At 36.9% G+C, this 20,175-nt stretch overlaps 2 protein-coding genes across 3 annotated transcripts in view; one reads left to right on the top strand and one right to left on the bottom strand.

The window, feature by feature from the left end:
- COL10A1 (collagen type X alpha 1 chain) overlaps window positions 1-9,864 on the bottom strand; it is a 40,396-nt gene extending 30,532 nt beyond the window's left edge. Inside the window, exons 1-2 of one of the 2 annotated variants that reach the window (XM_069805034.1) lie at window positions 9,608-9,864; window positions 1,452-1,497 (exon numbers count right to left, since the gene is read on the bottom strand). The gene's annotated coding sequence lies outside the window, so the exon portion shown is untranslated. The remainder of the gene's footprint in view (window positions 1-1,451; window positions 1,498-9,607) is intronic. The other variant, XM_069805033.1, reaches the window with a different exon arrangement.
- Window positions 1-20,175, top strand: part of NT5DC1 (5'-nucleotidase domain containing 1) — a 149,098-nt gene that overhangs the window by 47,795 nt on the left and 81,128 nt on the right. The window lies entirely within an intron of this gene.

Here is a 20,175-nt window from a genome sequence, read left to right as displayed (position 1 = left end):
TTTATGAGTAATATGTCCTACTGTGGTCTGTTAATTCAAAGTAATTTGGAGGCAGAAGGATGAAGCCACCAGCATGTGGATAGAGTCCAAAGCACAATGCTGTCATACCTTTATTTCTGTGCTTTAACTCTGGGACATGCCATGTAAGGAATTACCTTGCATCAAAACAGCAATATTTGAATATGTGCTTAGTAACCTGTGGTAAATGTGAAATTATAAGACTAATTTTTTATAGTCTTTATGGGCTAAGCCAAAGTTTCACAGCTGAGCCCATCTAGTGGGTTGCTGCCACCAAAAGGTCAGCTTCTCTCCCTAGCTCTGTCTTCTTCTCCCCATCCTGGGCTGTCCTCATTCCCTTACACCATGTGTGGCGACTGTCAGGTTCTTCTGGGACCTGCTTTAGCTGAGATAGCTAAAATTGATCAGCCTTATTTGCTGGTTTAGTTTTCTCCCATTTTAGAAAATTAAAGAGCATTACAGAGATGTTTCATCAGCACTGGATTGAAGGAGTAAGCAGAAGAGAAACAGGTCCATAAATTGTTTAGCATGCTTCATAGCCTGTATTTTTTGTTCAGGACTTCGGCTCTGGCCGTGAGCACAATAGTTACTACAGTTTAGTCAAGTTGTTTGATTTTTGGGGTTTATTTTTTAAACCTGCATCTTATATATGAAATGGAGCCATTTGCCCTTAAATGGTTAGAAGTAAACTTAAGTCCTGAAAATGAGCTATGTTGAAATTTATCTTTTATAACTTTAAAAGGTTGATTATAACAGTGCACTGTAGATATTTTAAATCCTTTTGGATTACTTAGTAGTTTGGGGCATCTTGATTTAAGACATGATGTTCTGCAGGAAATCAAACCAGTCTGGGTTCAGATCTATGATGGCCAGTAATTTCAAACTCCTTCACACTGGAAAACAAGACTGGAGAGAAATGTATGTTGGAGGAAAGGGTTCAGTGCATGGTCGGTCCAGCTCCTCTTTTCCCCTGTACATCCATGACTACATACAGCCACCACAGCAGCATCTGAACAAATCGGATAGCCAGTCCTCCAGTGCAGATGTGGAGGAGTCCGGGATGTGGCCACCCTCCTGCCCATGCCCACAGCTTGGTCAGAGCTAGTTGCAGGCAGCTGCAGGTGAATCACGCTGCTGGGCTCCACTGGATGCGGCAGCACAGCGGCCGAGCGCTGCGGCTGGACTCCTCTTGTGTGTGGCTCGTGCCGCAGCAGGGGAGTAGGACAAGCTTATCCTGCGCTAGAGACTGCAGAAGTTGCAGGCTTCGTAAATATTTAAGGAGAGCTGTTTCTTAGGTTGATCACTTTTCTAAACCCATAGCGAGAATCTATTAATCTAAATAGAATGCAGATGAAACCAAGAAACTCCATTAGTACGAAAGCAACTTCACAGACGTTTGTATAAAACTTGGATGCAAAAGAAAACATACGTACTATTTTACATCACTCTCTGAACTCTAGGTCACGTGTTGAAACAGTTCTGAAAGGTATAGGCAAAAGATGAGAATATAATCTAATCTATTATATTCTGTTGGGCATTTGGTTTGGTAGATAACAAATATAGTTGTACCTCTTGCTACTATTTGGTATATTCTGCATGGTTTTTAAGATCTATGTCTTACATAATTCAAATATAAAAGTAGACTCCCTGAAGTTAAATTAATTATCCTGAATCCCTCAACTTTTCAGTATTTTAATTAATTTTTAGTTCCTGCCTTTAAACTCATGACATTTGCTTTACTGCAAAATTGTTACCATTTTCCATGCCTGTCCTCAACAAGGATGGACTGTGCTGTTCCAAGGGAAATGGAATGAGGTCACCTTATGGAAATGTTTGTCATATAATAAACATCATAGCAGGAGAGAGTAAAAAAGGAGCATAAAAGTGACAGAAAAAAAAATTGTCATCATTTGGCAACAGCTGAGAGGAGTAGAAGGAAGCATGTGGCAGCAGGAGAGTAGTGCAAGAGGAAAAGGAGAGAACAGCACGAAAGGAGGTGGAGTGGAAAGCTGGAAAAGAGTTCCCATTGTTCAAAAAGGACAGCACGTCAGCTTTGCATACCCCAGCAACAGGAGAAGGTCAACATCTGTGTATTGACTGAAAGACAGACAACATGTTTAAGTCTGTATTTAAAACTGAACGTTGGCTGTAGATGATCCTACAAAGAAACTGTCAGAATGCAATGACGTACTTTTTCAAGCAAATGTCCCTGCAGCCCAGTGTGCTGACTTACAGTAGTCCTAACAGATGCTTGGGGAAGAGGAGGAGCAGGGTAGGCATCCTAAAAGATTAAAAGGTCAGAAGGCTGTTCAGTCTGGTTTTAATTTCACGTTTCTTGGGATTTCAGTCACAGTTTTTGAATACTTGGACATGATGATGCTTCTGTGTCTAAGTACACCTATCATGCTCTCTCCTTTTTATTTCCTGATAAAAATTCAGTTTCTTGGTATGGTTTTGCTTTTGTTAGGAAAAAAATTAAAGATATTATTTAGATAATAAGTGGTATCTCCTCTGAAAAGTTTTCATGTCTTAGGTTTTGAAAATGGGGACACTTTTACTTTTTCTACCCAAAAAAAAAAAAAAAAGAGGCTAACCAGCTTAAAAACAGCAAAGTATTGTGTCTTTTCGTTCACAGCTTTTGGAAAGGAACCTGATACTTGGGTAACAGTAGTGCTAATGTGCTAATAAGGATTTAATATTCTTATTTCAGTTACATAGATTATATTTAGCCAACCTTGACCCAATGGATTGTGTTTTTCCTCTGTTTCATAAAGTAGGGTATGATTCTTATGTACAACTCATTTTGAAAACAGAGTAAGCTATTGATCACTGTATTCATCCAGAGCTCAATGGAAAAGCACCTGCCAATTGCTGTGTATTATATTTGCATATACGCTGCCATCTGCAGAGTGGCCTAATGGAGGATTATGATGTTCCTTATGCCACCCATCTGGTGTATATCTAAAAATAATAAGATAATTATCTAAAATTATCTAATCTAAAAATAATCAGATAATGCTACTCACGGTAATGCCTCAAGCACATTGACTGCAACCACTGCGTACTGTGCTTCCTTATAAACATCAAGCTATCATTTAAAATACAGATGAGTCACATTATGCTCATTTTGGTTCTGTCTGCTTTAGAGGTGATCATGGCATGCAGTTTTGTTCTCCACGGCCTATTCTGTCGTTAAAGACTCTAACATGTACGGTCTTTTTCCTTTCACCTATTTGCCATATTGTTGGGGAAGACAACCTCTATTATTCAAAGGATCCCTCTATTGTTTGATGCTTGGGTAGGGAGCTGTGAGCAGTGGCGCTTGTGAAACATTACCACCCAAAATTACGACCTAATTGTATCCTGAGACTTAAGCAGATTCTGTCCTAATGGATCACTTAGTACAGGCCCAAAGCTTGTCTTTGCAAAAGGCAGATGTCCTTAGTTAAAGATTTAGATGTTTCCCCCAACTTTATCATTCTTCTACTTTTTTCCTTTGTGTGAATTGCTGAGTAGAGTTCTTTGGGTTTGATTTTTTCGATACTATTTTCTTCTGAATCAATAATCAGTGGTAGTTTCTACTAAGTGTTAGAGAAAGATAAATACTGAGCTAAAAGATAGCCTTAGTATGATTTAGCCAAATTCTTGTTCCTCTTTTTCATGTTCAGAAGTTATTTTCAATAGATTTATTTTTTATCCAAATTGTGTGCTATTTGACTCTTCCTATGTTTCACAAAAACTATTTGGTGACCATATCTTGGAATTGTTGTTAGGGTTGAGTTGTCTCCCAGACAATCTACGTGACTGATTTTTCCATGGAAGACCTTAAGTGTGATTTCGTATTTATTCTTGACCAAACTCTGTTGACTGATTTATTTCTTTCTTTAATGTGAAGTGAAACTTGACAGCATCACCGTTGCTAGGCCATTGCGTGTTGGGGGGGTACCCACGTTCATCCTGTCCATAGACAGGAGTCCCTGTGACAGTGCTTTGGCTCTCTGGGGGGTGGGTGGAAGACCATATATCATGGGTGATGTGGGCTAGCCATACCACCCAGAGCGCAGGGTAGCAGATAATACTGGAAGTTGTAAATATAAGGTACTACTGCAGTGTTTGCAAGTGAAATTATTTTTGCTTTCCCTAAAAATTTTCCAGGCTATGATCAGTTTTTCAGTAATGTCACTTCTCATACCCCTACAGTCAAGGCACACAGAGTACTCTGGTGAAAGGAATGTTTAAAATGACATTTTGTTGTTCAAGAGGAATAGTATTTATAAAAGGTTGGCAAGCAAACTTTCTCTGAACTGTGTAATGAATTGATATGACAGTGGACTTTTTCAAATGAAAATGAAATGTTTGAGAAGAGTAATTAAACTGTTCCAAGTGATGGGGAGGGTAAGGGAGTGAGCGCTTTCAAGGTATTAAAAGTTGAAGAAAAATCACTGATAAGTCAGTGAGGAAAGCAATCATAGAATCATAGAATCATTTAGGTTATCTGAATTGGTTTAGTAAGCAGCTAACCCTTTTCTCATCCCCCAAATAATTAACAACCAATTCCATCCTTAATCTAATTTCAATTTGACAAAGTAAGACTAATTTATCAAACTTTTAATAATCTTGGGGCAGAATTATGAAATACACATATGCTTTGAACTTGACCCAGAAAATGACTTAATGCAAAAATAAATAGCTCTAATGCTGTTTCTTGGAAAGTATTAAAAATGAAAATTCAGCACTTGGAACTACTGATGTGATTGGTAATAAATAATACACCGTCTTGTGAGAAACTGCGCATGGGGGCATTGATAAGTGATTTATAACTGAAAGATCAGGCTGAGTCCACTGGAAAATGGTCATAATGAGAAAAAGGCTGGTGATCTACAATCTCCCATACGCTTGCAGAAAGTCACTGAGCTTGAAGAGAAGCTGAAAAGCAATTCTGACACTGGAGGAGCCACAAATAAGATTTTTTGCTGTTAGACTTACTCAGACTTCCTATATTCTGTTTAAGTTCAGGTTGTCCCTGGTGCAAGATTGGCTTGCCAGGTTAGACAATCCAGAGCAGAGTATTTAGATGAGCTATATTGATAGTTTCATTGCTCTCAGTGAAGCAGCTATGTTAGTTTGATCTTGCTAATTCCTTTATGCTTTAAGCAATCTGCTAATCTATTGGTAGCCTTTTGAAATGTCATTGATTTGGTAATCTTAGGCTAATCGTACTCTCCTTGTCCTCCCTGTGGCCCAAAGCAGCTGCCGTGCTCCCAGAGAGTCCTCGGGCACGCTTCAGGAGTTAGGGACTTGGCCAGCCTAGCTAATGATCCCACTAGCCGTTTGGATGGAGCCTTTTTTATTCTTTGTTTTTGATATTTTACTTGTGTACGACCAGACTGTGCCAGTTGTGCTCAGGGCCAGAGAGCAGCCAGCAATGGCCCTCTTCAGCTCCCTGGCCTGAGAGGTAGCGAGCGAACTACCAAACACACCAAAATGTTCTGCAACCTGTAAAAAATACGTTGACACCAAGTAGCAAGTCCTTTAATGAAAAATGTTGTCATGTAAAAAAGATGTCCAAAGCCAAACAATATTTGATAGAATGATATTAATTTGCTGATTCCTAAATGCAGCTCCATATAAGGTAAATTTTATTATGTCAATTCATTCCATAAATATATTAGAAAACATTATTCATTATATCCTCAGATAATATCTTGAAGTAAGTTGAGATAATAGCTCGAAGTTGTAGCACACAGCAAATAAATCAAGTCCTGGCGGAATAGAAAGATAAATTAAAATCTGAAGTTTTAACTGATGTGTGCGCTCATACACTTTGGACATCCTTTAGGCTACCAATGGAAGATATGCTGAATCTTTAAAAATTGCATTCAGTAACTGACTATTATGGGAAAATAAAGCTCAGTCAGCAACAGCTGTGTATAGGAGAAACAATATTGTCTGGTACATTTCTCTCTCACTCCATCTTACATTATTAAGGATATTCTCCTTTGGTTTATACCACAAAGTAATTTAGGCCACAATTATTAAAATGCATATTTTTCTTTCTCCAAGCTGCTTTTAAAAGGCAGAATTATCAATTTGCATGGCAAGCCATGCTAAGATCTTTTACCAACCACAATGTCTTAAGTCTTTCATTCTAGGAAAGCTGCGTGCTGTATCATAGAGGGTACTGGCATATCCATTTTAAAATGAAGGAAGAGCATTCTGCTCTTTGTAACAGGCTGTTTAGGCACAAATAAGAATGATGATGTTACATTTTAAAATATATTTGTCTGCTTTATATGCAATAACGAGTTTAAAAGTAAGTGCTTTTAAATTCTTAATGCTATTGGAAGACAATACCAATTTAGGCATAAAGGAAGGACATTTTCTTTGAGGTGCTCTCGAGCTTTCTCTGATTTTAATACTGCTCCTGTTGGTGGTGTGTGAGGATAAGCATGGGGGTAGGTCTCACGGTCAGTGCCCAGATCTTTGCAGGTGATGACTACCTGCAGCAGACCTCCTGGATCCTCCACCTCACACTTGAGGAGTCCCTAAGAACATGCTAAGATGCAGGATGACCGAACTGAACAGACCTCCTTAAAGAGGTGGTGAGCCATTACAGAGCTTGTATTATTATAACTGCAAAGGTGTGGAATGAAAGACTATTAATTAGCTTCTCTGAAGCACAGATGTTAATATTCAGTCTTGAGCCCCGAATCAGCCCAACTAAGGTTAGGGACGTGCCTAACTTTAGAAGTGCTGATCACTTTCTAAGTGTCTTCAGTGGTTTTATTTTGTTATATAGAAGTGGAAACACAAAAAGTATTGAGCACATTTAGCGTATTGAGCAATATTGAGTAATTCCAGTATCAGGAGCTACAGGGCTAGACAGGGGAAAGGGAGGTTTTGTTATGACCAGATTTTGGGTGCAGTGTGGAGTTGGAAGGAGTGGATCAAGAAAATAATAATTTTGGGAGGGTACTTGGATGACACAAGCTTCAGTGGGAGAGAATTTGACAGTAGAACCTCAGGGGAGGTGCAGACTTGACATTAGGAAACACTTCTTTACCAAGAAGCTAGTCGAACACTGGAACGGGTTTCCTAGAGAGGTGGTTGATGCCCCAAGCCTGTCAGTGTTGAAGAGGCATTTGGATAATGCCCTTAATAACATGCTTTAACTTTCGATCAGCCCTGAATTGGTCAGGCAGTTGGACTAGATGATCATTTTAAGTCCCTTCCAGCTGAACTATTCTATTCTGTTCTATTCCAAAAGAATTGGAAAGGAATTGGAAGTAGAGGGGGAAAAGCAAGAGGTTTTGGGGGAGCATTGTGGGAAAAGGAGATCGAGTTTGTGGGAAAAGGAGATCAAGTTTGTGGGAAAAGGAGATCGAGTTTGGTTGGAAGTGGCAGCGGGTGACATGGCCAGAGTTTTAGGAGAGGGAAACTTTGGGAGGCAAAGCATTGGCACTCTGGGATAGGGAGGATTAGATTTTGGAGGAACTGGGACAAAAGAAGTAAAGCCAGGGGCTATAGGGGAGAGGAGTTTTGGGGAGGAAGACTGGAGAGATGGAGGTTCTGTGGCAAAATGGACCCTGAGTCAAGATCAGCTGCCAGGGGCCATTTCCCTCTCCCAGATATATGCATGGTTTTGAAGTATCTTTGCCCTGACTTTTTGCCTTCATAAAGCCCTATGTTTCAACTTTCGGGGACCTATTTTCTTAAAACAAACACCAAACAGCTTTAAGATTCTGATTTTCCTTCAATTCCAAAGTTAACTAACAATCACAGCATTCGTATTCCATCCTTGATTCTCTGTTTCCCCACTCCTCCTACACAGAAAGGCTGTGGAGCGTAATTGAGAGCTGTAGCTGTGACAGCTTTTATGCTTTCCTTTTACAGACTCATTCTGGGGCACGTTGATTTGTGTGTCCTGGTGTGTAAGTTCCCACACCAGGCTAAGATACATCTGGGAACCTGTTATAACAAAAGCTCTAGTCAAATGTGTTTAAGTAAATACACTAGAGATACAACACAGTAAAAGAGATAATAATTTAAAATAATGTAATACTAAAAATCTAATAGTCTGCAAGACAATTAGGTGTGAAGTCCTCTTGTTAATATTGAGCAACTAATGAGTTCTTTTGAGTTATCCCCATGCATTATTTGATGTCAGATATGAAGGAAGTGTGTGGGCAAAGATAAGCCCATACTTGCACTTTACAATATGAGCTGTAAGATAAGGAAGAAGTTGTGTTGATGGCTTCCTGTGCCAAATTTGGGCCCTCCTGCATTAACGTATGACACAGTAACTCTGATAACATGATTTTTCACTTTATTGAGATTGGTACTTTGAAAATGTTGCAGCTTAGTCTAATTGTGTCCATAGAGTGGGGCTGTAACAGTTGGCACGGTGAGGGTCGTCTGAAATCTGCATTGAAAGTTACTTTTTGTCCCTTCAAAAGCCAGTTTTCAGGTCTTAAACTTATAAGTAAAATAAGACCAACACCACAACTGGTTGCTGAGGACCCTAAAGCTGAAAGTAGGATTATGGGATAAAATTTATTCATTAAATGTTACTGAGTAGACTGAAAAATACCTGAAGCATTTTCCCCACTTTGGCCTAAAAATAGCCAAATCAGTTTAGAGGAAATCTTGAGAGGTGGCCAAAAAAAAAAAAAAAAAAAGAAAAGAAAGAAAAAGAAGCTTGTATGCCAGGTATCTGTTCAAATCTTGGTTAAAGTAAAAAAAATTAGAGGCAGTTTTCAATGCAGCCTCAGTTTTATAGCTATGGTAGGCTGCTTCCCCAAAAAAGATGGTCATTTTTGTAACCCTATTTTTACACTTTTTCATATAGATACATTTCCAATGTATTTAAACAATAAGAGCAGACATCAAAAACAGATGAAAGAAAATGAAGTATTTGTTTTCAGTCTAATTTTTCAGCACTTTTGTGCAACTCTTTTTTTAACCTCAAGCAGTTTTGCCTACTGCTATTCTAAGTGTTACAAGGCTGCTCTGGAATATTTTAAACAAGTCTTTTGAACACACAGGAAATATGTGTTGTTAGTAATTTGTTGAATGATCAGGCTAGTAAAAATATAATATATGATTAATCTGGGAGACAAGTAGTATTTCTTTCAGCTGGCTTAACAAGTAGGACAAAACCCCCATTCCAAATGCATGCCCTTGTAAATGTGAGTGAATTACAGCAGAAATAGTTTTCTGGTTGTGTACATTGCATGAAGGGATATTAAAAGTATTTGAAGGCACAGCTAAATCATTCTGCAATTCAAGCACTGAATTAACATGAGTGGAATACTTAGTGCTATTTTAACATTTTGTATCATTTCCCGAGACTTGAATGGAATGTCTTTTTCCGACTTGCAATAGTGTTTATTACTCAATTATTCAATGCTTGCGAGTATAATCATAAAATATAAGCAAAAATCAGCATATTTTTCTTTTTAGAAAACACTATATTGGATTTTTTCTTTAAAAACACTATGGTTGGGGAAGGGTTGTAACTGCTATGTATTTTAATCATCGATCTAGTACCTTTTCAGTGTCCAGCTACAGGAATTTGTGTTTGTCCTACCTTTTAGTTGAATGAAAGCTGTCCCTCGATAGAGGGAGTGTCTGCTTGCCAGCTGTCACCGAAAGTCCCTGCTTTCTTAACTCAGAGGTGCTTCTTTTGCAGCAGGCATGATTCACAGGAGTACTCAGCAGGCATTTCAGAAGAGTTCGAAGTAGGCAGCCCTCTCATTCATAAACCCTTTTTTGGTGGCTTTTGGACTTTTTAACATACTGAAAAGCTGAGCTGAATCATATGTTGGCTACTGACTGATGGGTCTGCCTTCTGATTCAGTTCCAGGAGAGAATAATTTTTTGTTTCCCAGCAGAAAATGGCTCTGTATGAGAGGTGGAAGGGGATTGGGGATTCTCACTTGTTTAACCCTTGTGTTCTTATTTATCTATGTAAAAGAGGAGCATGAAATTTATTTGACATGTCTCTCTAATGGGATGAGCTTTTCTGGAGGGTAGAAAACAAATTCCTTGATGTTCTGTAACCAGTAAAAATTGCTTCTTAGGAGAAAAAGTTACAGCATTTTCCCATGTTCATTGTTCAGATTCTTATAGCAAAACTCAGATTTCAGAACAGGGAGACAAGCTTCCTAGAAGATCTTGCAAATGCCTTCATATCTGTTACCCGTTTTTCTAATTCTGTGAATGCACAGGTCAGATATTGTGTCTGTGAATTTTTTCCAAATTAAGGAATAATAAGTAAGTCCAAAGTATTAGTGTTTCCTGGAATCCAAGAGAATAATCTCAAATCAAGATCTTTTCTTTCTTTCTGTTACCACTTCTGAATCTATTAATTCAGGTGTTGGATTTGGATGATTTGAAAATTCTATCTTTTAAACACTGGTTCCACGCCTGTGATAGTCCCATACCAGACTTTCAAAGGTGACTCTGCAGTGCTTTATCGAATCCATATTTTATCTCGTTTTCTTGTTTTTATCTTGTTGATATGCTGATAGTTATTTCAGCATAAACAGTTCTTTGTTATCAAAGGAAGAAAACCTTGCTTTTGGAGTGTATTCAGTCACTGCTATAGCCCTTGGGAGAAAGGAAAAAAAAAAAAGATAAAATTAAGTATCAGTCCTGAAGATGACAGTGCAGGGTGTAAATTATCATATCCCTTGATTGAGGCAGATTCGTCTTTTTTACAGTCACTGTTTCATTTTGACATTTCTCTGATGTGAGACTTGTAACTACATCTTAAGAGTGTTTCTTAAACACCATTAAAGAGTTACATTATTGTGCTATTTCAAAATGCAATATCAGAAAAGTTATATACTTCCATTAATTTATATAGACAACTCTGATTGTCATGTTCCCTGCACCTTAGTTTCAGAGATATTTCAAACCATTTTTCAAAATTTAATGCAAAATACTTCAGAATTTAGATACCAAAGCTATAATTGGCTCCGTGGCCTTGAATTTTATTTGCAACGATATGGGAAATTCTTTTTACTTCTGATTCTTTTCCGCATGTAGCCAAAATCTTATGAGACTAGTTTGTCTACAGCTTTTGATCCTGCTACATGGAATGTATTCTTTGAGAGCTGCTTATCTGCCTGATTTATTTCAGTTTAATATGAGTGAGCAAGTTTCTGAGATAATATTAACTTCATTCAAATTGCAAGTCAGTCATGGCTCTAAACCTGAAATGAAAGTCATTTGGCTGAAAATTTTAGTTTAGTGCCATAGAGAAAACTAAGTGGGAATGCCAATGTTAGGGCATTGCTGCTCTGGAGGCAGCGATCCCACTCATTTTTGACAATGACTTCAGGAGAGACAAGCTTTTCACTGAACTGCGGAACTTCTCTACATTTAGAGGCACAAACTGTCACATTTAGAGGCACAAGACTGTCACAAGACGCATCCCTTTGCAGGTGATTGTTCATTTTTTGCTGTACCCTTTATCATCCTTCAGGGACTGAGGGCTTGACATGCAGAAGGGCAGAACAGAAGGGCATAGTACAAGTGAATGGGATTTCTGCTTATAAATAAGTTTAGAAGAAGGAAAAAATGTCAAGGAAAGGGGCACCCAGAATTAGCGGATATACGTGCCATAATCTCTTTTCAGGGAGCTGGGGATTCTTGTAGGATGGGGATAACAAAATACCAGTATCTAATAGGAGTCTGATGAATGTTCATGAATGTAAAACTCTCAGATGTTTTGATGGGTGGTAATCCGGACAGTCATAAGAAAGCCAATATTAATAGATGTGTCTGCAAAGTATATGCAAGCATGTAAAAAACATACATAAATAGAGTAGTGAGCCTGACATATTAAGTGGAAGAAAATGAAACTGCATAAGCTGCATCATTATAAAGTACAAGGATTATAAAATTATTTTTCTGGAACTTCAGTCTCAGCTGTTTGCTTCGCATAATGGATGCATGACTTGATTTTTGTGATGGATCTTGTAATGAAAGTGGTATTTCCTGTCCTGTATTTATTGGGCTGGCCCTTTAAAATGTATCTGAACTTCCTTAATGCATCCTTTTAAATTCACAGTTTAGGACTGCAGTATCTATAGACCAGAGTGGTAAGCGCTGCAGGAGTGTTGAAGAAGGTGGGAATTGGCAGCAGGTCAGCTATTGATCTCCATAAAATAGTTTCTTTATATGTGCACCTGAATTCAATCATTGTCAGTTCTGAATTTTTTTTAAGTTGCGTGCACTTGTACTTGGCCTTTCACCCATCACTGCTGGGTATGTAACATGGCTGCAATGAGGACAGGATAAACCATCATTCCTTTGTAGTAGATCATTGCTTCTTCCCCTCTCCCTTCATATTTTCCTAGTCCCACTTTCCAATGTCTGTTTCTTAAAAATTTCCACCCTAGTTCTGTTCAAGATTTGTCATTTCTTGGGAGACTCTTGTTCCTCTCCACAATACCGAGGTAGCTGAGAACCGAGAAGCTCATTGCTCTCAGCTGTGGCTGCTTCTTCACTGGGGGAAGGAGTTTCAGGCAAGGTCCTGCTTGTGCTAAGGAGACTTGGAACAGGGTGCGTTGAGTTTCTAGGCAAGAATAATGAATTATGTAATCCTGCTGGCACGGCAGTGCTACGTGGGAATAGAAAATGCATAGGAAAGATGGAATCTTTGGAGAATTTTACTGCCTAAATCCATAATGCAAATTTCAGAAGTGTATATTTTAGATTGCTGCTGAAATGTAAAAACAGAGCACTTTAACAGCCTGTGCCATTACATAAATTTCAAGGACCTATATTATAAAAAGTAAGAGTTTCTTATTAATATGATTTTTAGGTGGTTGTTGTTATCATTTTCATTGTTGTTGTTGTTTATTATTATTATTAGCAAGTAAAACAACTTTTTCTTGTTCTTTGCATTCCTGGCAGTGGCCAAACCATTTTCCTGAAACTCTCTAGAAATAAAATTTTTTCAAAAGGTAAAGAAGTTGATCATGATGCAGTCATCTGTTGTGGAAGATCCTGACTGACTGGATTAGAAGTTTAGCAGTCACTCAGTTTAGGAATGGAAATGGCGGCCCACCCTAGCTGTAGGTATGGTGCTTTATCTACAGATTCATTATTTTCATGCCTTTTTCACAGCAAAAGAAATCTTTGAAGGACAAATATTTTTAATCCTGTTTACAAATCTTGTTCTGAATGTAAACCAGACCTGGGTTCTTGTCTTAAATTACTTGTCATTGCAATACCTGTAATACTAGGAAAGACTTCCAAAATCAAATCATTGATACAAGCTGACTTCGTTGCAGTAAATCCTGCATGCAGCAAAGTGTATTTTAGCAAGCACAGTTTTATAACTTTTTAATAGGCTTTTATTTATCTTAAATGATGTTGTCGTGAACACTGTAGTCGCATATTTTTTTCTCAATTCATATTCTACTTGACATTAACCACACATTTTCTTTGCTGTTTTAATTTAAATATATCATTAGAACTTTTGATCAATGTGAAATCCTTGCCATAAAACAAACACACAAACACACAGAGAGTCACTGTTCAATTGAACATTGCTTCTTTAATCTGAATACCTAGTTACTAACCCTGTTATAATGAAGGTAATGGCTGTTAGTTTTGTTTCCATTAGAGCTGTAGAGAGGTTGGACTCTGGGTATTGTCTGAGTCCTGTTCGTCTGCTTTGGACAATGAACTTTGCATTCAAAGTGAAATTTTTATTTGATTTGTTGGCACATTGATATATAGTTCTGTACATCTTCAAACTTGATTTCTGTAAATCATTCTTTTAGACGGGAATCATAATACAAATTTCAATATGTAAATTATATATCAGTATAAAATACTTCAACTGACTTTTGAGATGTTTCGTTACTAGGTACATTGCTTATTATTCTTTGTTAATGGCATTAAATCACATGTGACTGTATCCCAGTTTTCAATAACATGAATATATTTAGTGTTAAGTTGGGTTTTTTTCTCCAACTAAGCATGAGTACATAGGATCCAATTCTGCTGTAATGGAATAAACAAACAAATAATCATAATCCATTAGATTTTAGTTGCTAAGGAGGAAGAACCTGAGGCCAGATGCTTAACTGAAATTGAGATGTTGTAGACCTGTAGCTTTCTTTAGCCATCAAGTGTGCAATTCGGAGACAGAGAAGTGATCACTAAAGTTCTTACTCTGTTTAAACATAGTCTTTCTTGTTTCATGGCCCCCAGATCTTAGCTTGTTTTCTGTGAAGCTTTCCGCACTGTTTCTGGAGGCAGAAAAAGAGCTGTTAAAACCAGATCATCATAGAAAACAAGCAGATAGTGGCCAAAAAACTGTGAGGCTGGGTACCATTGATCTAAAAGGCTTTTTTAAGATTGAATAGGTAAACATTGCATTTGTAAGAAGAGTTTTTTCACGTTTTCTGAATTAAGGTTTATGCATTTTCTTTTTCCTGTCTCTTGATTAAAGCCTTCTCAATTTTCTTTTTTTTTTTTTTAATACATTGGTTAATGATGATGATAAATGTATTTCATCCAAAACATGTTATTTTGGGAAATTTGAACATGTACAAATTCTCTTTCATCATTTAGTTTTCATCTTTCTTTAGAGATCACTCTGTTTACCTTAAGATCTGCCTAAGAAAGCTTTGAATATATTTCTACTTGGAAAGGAGAAACTGGGTAGTATTTCAGTTTTTACTTAGAATTTTCCCTAGCCTGGAGTACCAATAAATATTATGAAAAGTAAGAACAAAAAAACAGGAAATAAAAACAGGAACTGGCAGAGTTCCTCACAGTTTTGGCATCTCAGTGTTTAACTGCTCTCTTTTGTTTAGAAAGGCATTTGATCATTATAAATTGCTTTTAAAAAATATTTAAATACAGATTTCAAAAGATGTTGTATAAATGGGATTTGTGATTACTTTTTTAATACTGAAAGTTAAAAGATAGCTCAAGCAAAGGATGAAAGTGATATACCATAATCTGTGACAAACTGGATCATTTAGGAGACTGGTCATGAACTAACATCTGAGGATTATAATTTCTAATTTGAAATCATCTCTCAGGTAGTCACTGAAAACAAGTATCATCTGACAACAACAACTTTTCATTAATCCATGAGTCTTATTTCAAGTTATTGTTGGGAGTATTGAACTTACAATAGATAGAGCCTGATAGACGGAAGCATTTTCCTTTTATTACTGTCAGAGCGTCTTGGTGGGAGAGTTTCCATTTTTCAGTGGTTGTGTTGCCGATGGTGCAGAGCTACTGCCAGAAGACAGTGATGTTCCTATTGCTGGGTCATGAAAGTCATAACCAACAGTCATGCACGTGAAATTGCATAACTGTACAGGAATACGTATGGGTTTATCATGATAGTCCCCAGTCCTGATGACTTCATAAATTGCTGTAAGCTAGGACAGACTACCTGTAACTAAGCATTAATGCACATAATAACCTTGTTCACAATGCAAAGGGAAAACATCTTCCAGAAAATTTTGTTCATGCAGCAGCTTAGCTTTAAAGTGTAAGGATGTAATTTTAACACGTACATACAACAAAGTTCAGAATTAGATTCAAAATAGTATCTGTTCTTGCTTTTCTTCCCAGAAATTGTTGCACACATTATACATCTTCATTTGGGGATTGATTTTCAACCTCAAATTTGGAATTTCCTGCTTTTGGTTTATATTGGATCCTTTATGTGGCCTAGTCTTAGGTATTTTTCCAGTTGCAGGTTTTTTAAAAACAAATTGGACAAAGATTTTTTGGTTTCTGATTTTTACAGTTTTTAAAAGCTCATTGAGTTTTAATAGATGTTGATGTTACAAAACTTAAGAATTGTTGATGTCTTATAAAACTGGAAAAATGCTGTTTCTTGCAAACAGTATATCTAAATATATGTTTGAATCATCATTTTGAGGTTCAAATCATGTTATGTTACTGTGCTTGAAACTCACCTAAATAGTGCAAGTGGCAAGGTTTGGGTTGTACGTAAGTTTTGAACTAGGTTGGGAAGGAGAGTTTGGTTGATTTGCTTTAATTTTTGTACAGTGCAAAATCTTGAACTTTCCTAAGGACAATACATATTTAGAGTTTATGATCTGAAAGGTAGCAACATTGCCTTGAGTCTCTAAAATGGTACAGCAAGGGCATATTTTTAATGTTAGCTGCAGTTTATTGGTTTCATTTTCTTAAGCTACAATTGTGGAATTTTATGAATAGACTTATATCCGATGTACAATGTGTTGTCCTAAGAATTCTTTCTGCAACCAAGTGCGAGTGGAAAGCCTTTCTGTAATTTATAAATCCACTTTTTAAATATTAATTGTTTTCTCAGTTGATGATTATTGTGATTAACCTTTGCTTATAGGTTATCTCTCATATCTCATCTTACAGGCCCATATTTAATTTAAACTGTTCATGAGTTTTCTATAATGTCTGTCATTTAGAGTGTCTAAGTGATTCCCAGGGAGACTATAATGTAGCAAAAGAAGACATTAATAGCCATGCCTTCTGCAGATACCGGAATTCATTCTTCTCCTTTGTCTGTTATATTGCTCTTGCTTTAAGAACTCATTTTTCTTTGATTTTTTTTATTTTGTTTCAAGTTTGCTTCATTAATTAGATTTTGCATCATACCTGTTTACACCATCATATGATAGATCAGCCACACTACCTCCAGAAGTTTTTTCACAAATGAATGTTCTTGAGGTGTATGGATTTCCCTTTCAGCCGTGCCATCAGCTGTATTTATTTTAACTTGGTGTGGTAGTCTTAAGTAGTATTTACTGATGGCCTATTTCTTCATCATAGTTTATTTTCGTCATACCATTCAGAAAGGCAACGGAAGGCATGTTGAACCCATATGGGGCGTGGATGCCACATAATATTAATTACATCACATGGGTTTCATGAGTATCTGTAATATTCCACTGAACACAAGTAGGGACGCTGCTGTTGATCCTGTGGAATATCAGTCTTGATTAGTAACTTCAAATACTATTAACATATAAACTGCATGTTCTTTTCTGTGTACATCTATGTGACTTTCTCTGTGTTGCCTCTGCTAGTACCGATGGATGATTCATATCCTATCAGCCCTGTTCCAAGTCAGAACACACCAAGGCAAGCCTTGCACTGTAGCAGAAGCCAAGTAGATTGGGTTATATCTTCAGCCTGGCTTATATCCTTTTTGTACAGGCCAGATCCTCTAAACAATTTCCAAACACCTCAGATAATTTGCTGAGGATTCCTACTTCCTTGCTTTCCTTTTCTCAGCTTTCTCTTCACCTAAACAGAACATAAATCTTATGCCATTGTACCAAATCTTGCTAGATTTTCATATGTGGTCCATATGGTAGTTCTTCTGTTGAATAACGTAGTTCACTGTTATTTTATTCATTCAATTTCGATTACAATGCTGGTATAAATAAAATATGAGGAAAAAATCTGCTTTTAATCCAAAAAGACTGATCATTTTTCTGTTGCCAAACTAGTTATTGGAATAAAATCTGATGTCCACTATCCACTATCAACTTCAAGTAATTATTTCAAATAGATGGTATTTCCTTCAAATACTTAAATATTTTTCAGTAGACTAACTTAAATAGAGATTTGATCTTTCTTAGAAGTTACCTTATGTATAATTTCAAAAATGTCTTCTTTTCTGTATCTCCTTCTAGAAAACAACAAAAAAAATTTTGTTTTATATAAAATCATTAAAATAATGATCTCTGTCCTGTGCTTTATTCAGTAAATCATTTCAGACTAACTTTTATAGTTAGTCTGAAAAAATAATATTTACAACTGCTTACTTATTTTTTCCTAAGAACAAAAATTAGTTCATGAGCTGTTTTGCAGTAACCTTACCCCAAAGTTAACATTTATTTCTAACATCTCAGAAAGCCATGAAAGAAATGCCATATTGATTTGCTAAACTTTTAAATCACGATACATATATTCTTGGTTTTGTATACTCTTAGTTCCAGTGGAGAGAGAATCTTTATTTTTACATGAAAGTTAAAATGACAGCTTAATAAAGAAGAGATTCTGTAATGTTCTGTGGGAAAGAGAACAGGGTGTTTCTTAAACAGTGGAAAAACTTGTGGTCTCTCAAAACCTCTGGCTGCAATTTTGTCCTCAACTTCACTTTCCTATACTTAACTGACGCTTCTTTCATCCATGCGCTTGAAGACTACAATCCCATTCATCCATCAGAATATGGTCCTCCCTCATCTATGTTCTTATTTCCTTCACATACAGCCATCTCTCTTCAAGCAAGCACCAAGCTATAAATGCATAAGTCTACCTTGGAAAAATATGTTAGGTCCTTAGACACTCCTAGATCTTCTTAAAATGATTTGGCCTGATCCCAGGCTTTAGCCTGGCCTAAGCAGCTTTTTAAGGTTTTGTGCCATATAAAAATGCAAACTAATTCTGAAAAGATAAACAAAGCTGGGGGAGGACAGTGTTGTGTTTAGGAATGAAAGAATATACAACACATATCTGCAACATGTACCTGAAATGAGCAAAATAAAAGAAATACACTCTTAGCTTGGTGTGAGCATTACTTTTCAGTATTTTCAGCTGCAAAATGATAGAAATTACATGTAAGTTAGTGTCTTAAGAGGGAATGGTACTGCAAAATGTTTCTGACCGTCTGCTTTGCTTAAAAAAAACTTCCCTCTTGAAAAGTATAGTACTGACATGGGAAACTTTTCATCCATTAAAAGATACCTGCCTGGAGCTTGCCCTGCTGTTAATGAGCCAGAGTTTGTTTCAGCATCACAGCTGCTGCTGCTGCTCTTGAAAAGAAAAAGAAAGAAAAAAAGTAAAAACAATGTATTTAAAGCTCATTAGGAAAAGCTTTCTAATGAATACTACTCTGAATGCCAGGTGACCTATTACCGGTGTGAAGTGGGGATGTCATTAGAGCTCTGGAGCAGAAAGGCATGCCAGCCATCTGGCCTTCCTTCACGTTATGTGAATCAGTTATCTCTGGACCTTAGTCCCATGGGCATAAAATGGCTCCTACTGTACCCTACACAGCAACTGGTTAATGCAAATATTGGGCTGGAACTTGTAAGTATGATAAGCCTTTAACAGAGGCAAAGGTACAAAAGCTGGAAGAGCAAGCTTGTCATTTCGGGAGAAGGATCTGTGCATTCTTGATCAGGCTGCTGAGCATCTTCTAACCACGGCAACAAGTACTGCCAGCCTGAGGGTCCCAGTGCCTGTTACCAGCTGGATTTCCATAGAGCCCTTGGCATGTTTGGAAAATAAATGCATTAACATTCATAAGAAACCTAGAAATTTCAGTGAGACTCTTCATAGAAATACACAGACAGATAAGCAGGAGGAAAAGAAAGCTCTTGGAGCTTGAAGCTGACTTTGTCAATAGTAAAGAGATTTAAAGCTAAGGCTTCTTTCTTGTTCCCTTAATTAAGTTACCACATGATATTAAAGTGTTGTAAAACTAACTAGAAAATATAGATAGATACATAGACAGACAGAAATAAGATATTAATGGCATATATAGTTCAGTCAGTTCCTTATTTTTCTATACATTTCTATTAAAAATATGGAAACCATATTTTGTTCTGAATGTATATGAAATTTGAAGACACCAACATTTGCAGTGATTTTCTGCTCTCCTAGAAAGTGTACAGCTTTGCTTCAAAAATTAACCATAAAACCATATTCATGTAGCCTGTTACAACTAGGCTTCAACTTACACCGTTAGTTCGGGTACAGTTTCACATGGGCTCTATTTTAAAATAATTTATCTATGCAAGATATACGTATTCAATAGCTAATATATCTAGTTACAAATAGAGACCCAATAGTGAAGACTGACCATCTAAATAGATTTGTATGTCTGTTTTGGATAAGATTGCCCCTAACGTAATATCCTTATGTCTTCAACGTGAAAAAAGACACTGTAGCTTCCTGTAAAGGAACAGAGCAAGTTCATGCTAAAATTGGTCATTACCTCTTTAATCATTACCATGTTCACGTGTTATATTTTTTTATTTATATATAGCTGGCAAGACAACATGTAGTGTGGAAAGACAGCCAAGTTACTAAACATTAAATTAATGCTTATTGATCTCTGAAAGTGCATTCTTCCTACACACCAATTTTTGA

The sequence above is a fragment of the Haliaeetus albicilla genome, chromosome 17, assembly GCF_947461875.1.
Source record: "Haliaeetus albicilla chromosome 17, bHalAlb1.1, whole genome shotgun sequence".
In the NCBI taxonomy this organism is placed as follows: Eukaryota; Metazoa; Chordata; class Aves; order Accipitriformes; family Accipitridae; genus Haliaeetus; species Haliaeetus albicilla.
Note: the sequence above shows the minus strand (reverse complement) of the source record. Positions and strands in the feature narration are given on the sequence as shown.